Here is a 6,000-nt window from a genome sequence, read left to right as displayed (position 1 = left end):
TATCCCTCGATAGCCGGACCTGACGAACATCTGTGCCAATAAATGCAAGTTGTTGTTGTTGTATTAAAAATGAGCACGACATGAACATTACGGGAAAGGCAGAGCTTCCTTCCTTCCAGCATTAATGCCGGAAATAGGTTGGCGGTTCCGGTCATCTTCTCCTTGACCATTTCCGAGCTCCGGTAGGTCGCTGGGCGGGTGCGGGCTGATTAAGAATATGCGGGCTTCAAAGAGTTAACAGCCCCTCCAGCGAAACACCACTGACTGTTCTCTCTCAATGTGCTCTCTCTCTCTCTCTCTCTCGTTCCTCCCACAGTGATATACAGTACAGAACTCCGCTGGTATTGGCCACTGGGCTGAAAAGGCAGTCAGTGTGTTGAGCGTATATATATACTCGCTTTCTCCCTTTCCTGTGTAGACGGCCGGCAATCAACTAACTCGCTGCTGAACACGTCAGTTAAAAACGACCAAGAAAGGAGAGAGGCTTGTTAGCCTGAAAACAGAAGAAGGGGGTGGGGAAAAGCAAAAAAAAAAAGCACTTCTCACTCCCCCCCCCCCCCACCACCCACCCCCACCCTCACGCCTGCACCCGTCCCATCTGAGAACTTGTCACAAATCAGATTGGGTGGAAAATTAAAATCTAAACAAAGAGAGCGAGCGAGAGAGCGAGAGTGAGAGAGACAGAAGGAAAGTGCGGTGCCTTTTATACTCTTGTCAAGAGCACCAGAGGTCCATTTGTTCTGCGTCTCAGGGTAAGTCTGCCACTATTATTTTGTTAATGAACTTTGTTAAGTCTTATATCTTGAGTCGGAGAGAACGCTTGCACTTGCGCCCTCTCGCCCCCACTCTTCCCCCACCCTCCATGCCCCCCCACCTTCCTCCCCCCCCCCATCGCCCCCACTTCCATCGAGACCGCAGTTTTGGGAGGTTTTGTTGTTTTCCCTTTCTGACAGCTTTTTTTATTTTAGTTGCATTTTATATATATATCTAAAAAGAAGACTGATAGAAATTTCCCGTCGCTCTTTCTCTTAAGTCTCCGAGCGCAGATAGGATAGACTCGGTCGCCCGTTGAACGGCTGAGATTTAAACCGTCTCCGATCCGGGCACATGTCGGCAACGGTTATTCTTGGCAACGGTTACAAGGACCGGTCGTCCGACCGGATCTGTGATCCAAGGAAAGATCAACAGCTTCTTTTGGGGTGTTGGAAACGATCGCAGAATGGATTGTGTTTAGATACAGTCGTTGGCGAGAGTGAGAGACCACCCCACACGCAAACACACACACACGCACACACACACACACACGCACAGAGCGAGTTTACTTGGAACAATAAAGCGTTCCAGTGGTGAAGGCGCACAGTAAAGACTGCGCTGTTCTCACAAAGGGGGGGAGGGAGACAAGACATGATGAAGTGCAGAAGGTTTTCTCTCTCCCCTCTCTCCCCCCCCCACCCGGCATCTCCCACCACCCTGAGTCTGTTCACAACCACTTATAAATGAGGTTTTCCTTCCTACAAGCAAAAGATTTCAGCTCTTCCTCTTCTCTCCTCTCCCAAATTATTCCAGTCTGCACCCACTTACCTCCCAGGGTTTGGCACAGAGGAACTTGGCAGATGGCTGGGAGCAATCTGACTGCTCACTTTTTCAGCTGGGGGGGACAGGGAATGGTACAGGGAGGGTTAAAGAGATAGAGAGAGAGAAAGGGAGAGGGAAAGAGGGAGAGAAAGAGGGACAGAGAAAGAGAGAGAGAGAGCAAGAAAGAAAAGAAAGAGGAGACAGAGATTTATCTTAGGAAATAATATCTCGGGGATACGGTATCTAGTTTGCGTCACGACATGTCAAGTGACTGCCAGGATGGTGGAAGTCGAACTGGATGGACCTTGGTCCTCTTTCACTTCGCAAACTCTTACCTTCTTAGAGAGAGAATGGGAAGGAGAGACAAGTGAGAGAGAAAGAGAGAGAGAGAGAGAGAGAGGGGGGGGGGAAGGTGAAAGAGAGAAAGAAAAGAGCAAAAAAAAATGAGAGAGAGCGAAAAAAAGAGGGAGGAAATACAAAACAAAAAAATAAAATTGACCAGAAAAAAAAACCTCCACAAGTGCTGAGTACAACCATGTGAGGAGCCAAACTGCGACTTGGCAACGGCCGAACTCAGTAAATCAGAGCAATCAGAGCGCAGAGGAACCTTCCTGCGTTATCGGCTCTGAGGCCACTTTTGCAGAAAAAAAACAAGTTAATGAAGACTGGACTGAACCCTTCAGCGACACAGAGCAAGCAAGCGGTCAGACATTAAGCTCAAACTCGGTTTAAATCGGACGAGCTGAAGCGGCGTCAATTCTTGTCCAGATTGACAGCATCGATATCGCTTTCCGCCACTTCCCCCCCCCCGACCCCAAAACTCTCTCCCTCAATCTCTCCTCCTTGCCCCCTCCTTCCCCATCTTCGGGTCTTTCCCAAAGACCTTCCTCTTCGACCGTGTTGCAGGGTTACAGGTGGCGCAGTTCACTGTCTAAATACTCCTTTTCCGGATTTGGGCACGATTGCGGAAGAGGTTTTTCATGCTTATTTAAGGGATGATTTGAATCGTTGCATATTGTTCCCGCTTATAAGTTGTCAACGACAACAGTACCAACTTGACGTATGCAGCGGACTTCAAGCTCCGAGTGCTGAGATGAAACATTAACAAAGCTCACGGTCTCCAGAGAAAAATCACTGTAATAATTAACAAAATGTCGCGGTTTTGAGAATCCGGATAAAAGGAATCCAGCAAAGTGTTGATAGGAAACATCTACCCTCTTAAGTTTGCTGTACGGAGCAGGTAAAGCACAGACTGGGTCTTACTGGCTGGAGGCAATTGGTGCCATTGACAGAGGTTGTGGATTGCTGACGTGAGGGTTATTGTGTCAAAGATGAATTATTTTGGGATCAGGAGTAACAAAGACGCCTTTGAATGCGTCAGCTTGACTTCAACTGGTTTCAACAAGCATCAGCCTGGCTCACTCTCACCTCTGGGTCAGAAGGTCGGGGGCTCGAGCCCCACGTCGCGATTTTGAACTCACAGTCCGGGCTGATGTTCCAATTGCAGTGCTGGGGGCTGTCAGAGGTGCCGTCCTTCGGGTGACTCGTAACACCGAGCTCCCGTCTGCATGGTTAAAGATTGAGTGGCGTTAGTTGAAGAAGAGGAGGGGGTTTCTCTCCCAGTGTCCTGTCGGAAAAGCCCCCAGCTATATTTCTGGGTCAGCTGGGGGGGTGGGGAGGTGGGTGTCGGACATATGCGGAAACACATCACCGTGCTTCAGAGCGTCCAAACCAAACTGAGAGTTTATACTCCCAGCTAAAATTGGTCAGTCACACTTCATAGCCGCGGGGTATTGTTCTGGGCAACATTGACTGCAGTTTTCACCAGGAAAATACATGTTTCCACAGTAAATCCTGTGAAGCGCTTTGGGATGTCCTCCTGCTGTGAAAGGCTCTGCATCAAATACAAGGATTATTATTATTATTGTTGTGGGCTCAAGTCTCCCATTGGGACTTTCTATTCTAGTGCCAGGGGATGTGGGGAGCAATGTTGTCAGAGGATGTCACGTTAAACCCATCTGTCTGGTCAGGCGAATGTTAAAGATCTGGAAGAGAAGTGGGGGGTGGGAGGGGGGGGGGGTCTCCCAGTGTCCAACAATCTTGCAAATAGAGTGGTCACTCACCTCATAAATATAAACATCCTTGCCCTTGATACTGCGCCTATAACGTCGCGACATCTCAAAGCATTTCACAGCGACGGTCGGTGTATTTGGAGGCGAATGCGGGGTTCCAATTTGCGCACAGTTGGGGTTCCACAAACAGCCAAACTGAGCAGTCAATTTATCTGGAGGATTGTTGGCCAGGGCCCTGGGGGGGTGGGGAGTGCGGAGTGGGCGGGGGGGGGGGGGGGGGGGGGTGAAAAACAACTCTCTTCTAGCATCATGAACAGGCAGGCAGATGGGACCTTGATTTAACAGCTCATGCAAATGACAGCACCTCCAACAATGCAACGCTAACCCCTATTCCTGCCCTGGAGTGTCAGCCTGGATTATCAGATCAAGACCTGACGTGGGGCTTGAACACACAATCTTCTCTTTGTGGGACAACACTGAGGGCAAAGTGCCTGTCACATTTGCTTCCAAAGGCACAGCCACTTAAGAGTTGACAGCAAGGAGCTGTGCGACTTTGATGCCGTGGGTTCTATATCAAATACGAAGATGATGATTATTATTATCATCGTTATTTATTCATTGCTGCAGATTAACAGAATCGTTCCTCAGTCCGTCCATCTGCCATACGTACGGCAACGCCTTGTAGGCACATGAGCCGAATTAGTTAGCCGTGGATTCAGTTCAAAGCAATTGAGTGGAAATTCATTCCCTCTGCACCTCTCTCTTTCTCTCTGTCTCTCTCTTTCTTCATCGCTTGGCAAAGCACGAACCCCTGGCTCTTGTGAACGTTCTCGCAGTTTGTAATTGTTGGCTACAAATTCCGAAGGAGATTTAGAAAGTGGTGGACGAAATTAGTCACACATTTCCCACAGGAAAGCCATAGGTAATCTTGTGTTTCCTGTCGCCTCCCTTCCCGCTTTCATGTGGGATCGTCTTTTATTACTTTGCTCGGCTCACGTGTGCTTTTCTTTCCTTTAAAATCTATTTACTCGTTAACAATGCGGGGCATCGAACCCAGTGTGCGGGGCTGTGCTATGGTTAGCTCGGGCACGGATTTGGTCGGCTAGTTCTTTTGCTTACAGTGTTTTCGAGAACCCGTACAGGAAAGGAAACCGAGGCTTGCAAACTCTCAACGCTCTGTGATTCCGAAGCTCAGGGTGGATTTGCATGACTGGTGGATTATTATCCCACTCCCTCCTGGAACTCCTTAGGCTGTTTCAAGCGGTTACCGTGATATCATGGCAGTCTCGCTCTTCCTGCGTGGCCTTATATGGCTTCTTAAATGAGACGAAATTCCTTCTTGTGAGCCTAACTGAGCTGCAACCCCATCCCACGAGGGAATCGGTCTCCACGGCGAGAGTTTATGCAATGAGCTCTTGTTTCAAGGTGTGCTCCGATTGGCATTGTGTCAGCCTCCTTCCCTGACTCCCACACTCAATATTAGGAACTTCAGTTGCAATGAAGAACTTTGTCTGTGCTTGACAACAGGAAGTCACTCTGTCGGCCAGTCATTCATCATCACTATTTTTTATTATTATTATTATTTTAATACCGGCCTTAAATGATTTCGCTCCTTCCCACTGGATTTTGTTCAGAAGGCACCACACATCGTCAGAAAGACATTATGCATTTAACAACAATAATAATAAACAATAATTAATAATAATCGCATCTGATACGAGAACTATATCGCGAGATGTCTCAAAGCGCTTCACAGGATATACTGTAGCGTGGTGTGACAGTGTATATAGTATTTGATCTCAATGAACAGTTCACAGGCAATTACTGAAAGGTGTAGGGACCGTGGATTTGTAGGCAAAACGCAGCAGCTAATTTGAATGGAGTAATGTGCCTGACGCAAAACGACTGATCGATTTTAACCCGGAGGGTTGGGTTGTTGGTCAGGATACCGGGAAAAACACCAGGAGAAACTTGTGTGTTTGCATTTGCAGTCCAAGGCATTTGATGGTAAGTAAGTACCTGTGAAGCGCTTTGAGACGTCTCAACGACGTGATAAGTTGCTACTATCTCAAATGCAAGGATTATTATTATTATTATCATTCATAAATCACTTTGGGATGAAATCGTTTACAGGGGCGAATGAATCGGTGATTCAATTAATACCCTGTTGGGTTAACAAAAAACCCCTGATAAGAACCGTTTAAGTCGATTGATGGAATTAATAGGGGAAAATCTTCCATCTCTTTGGCGCTGCGGTGGAATCCTGTCTGTTGTTCTGGGTCACAATGAAAACACAAGCCTTGAGCACACAGTCTATTTGCTTTCCAGTGCATGAGACCGCAGTGAGTCAACA

At 47.7% G+C, this 6,000-nt stretch overlaps 1 protein-coding gene across 2 annotated transcripts in view; it reads left to right on the top strand.

Moving 5' to 3' along the window:
• The first annotated feature begins 587 nt into the window (after nt 1-587).
• LOC103182475 (prickle planar cell polarity protein 3) overlaps nt 588-6,000 on the top strand; it is a 31,035-nt gene continuing 25,622 nt past the window's right edge. For both annotated transcript variants that reach the window (XM_007899520.2, XM_042342224.1), the window contains exon 1: nt 588-752. The gene's annotated coding sequence lies outside the window, so the exon portion shown is untranslated. The remainder of the gene's footprint in view (nt 753-6,000) is intronic.

The sequence above is a fragment of the Callorhinchus milii genome, unplaced genomic scaffold (genome assembly GCF_018977255.1).
Source record: "Callorhinchus milii isolate IMCB2004 unplaced genomic scaffold, IMCB_Cmil_1.0 Scaffold19, whole genome shotgun sequence".
In the NCBI taxonomy this organism is placed as follows: domain Eukaryota; kingdom Metazoa; phylum Chordata; class Chondrichthyes; order Chimaeriformes; family Callorhinchidae; genus Callorhinchus; species Callorhinchus milii.
This window is presented reverse-complemented; position numbering and strand designations above follow the sequence as displayed.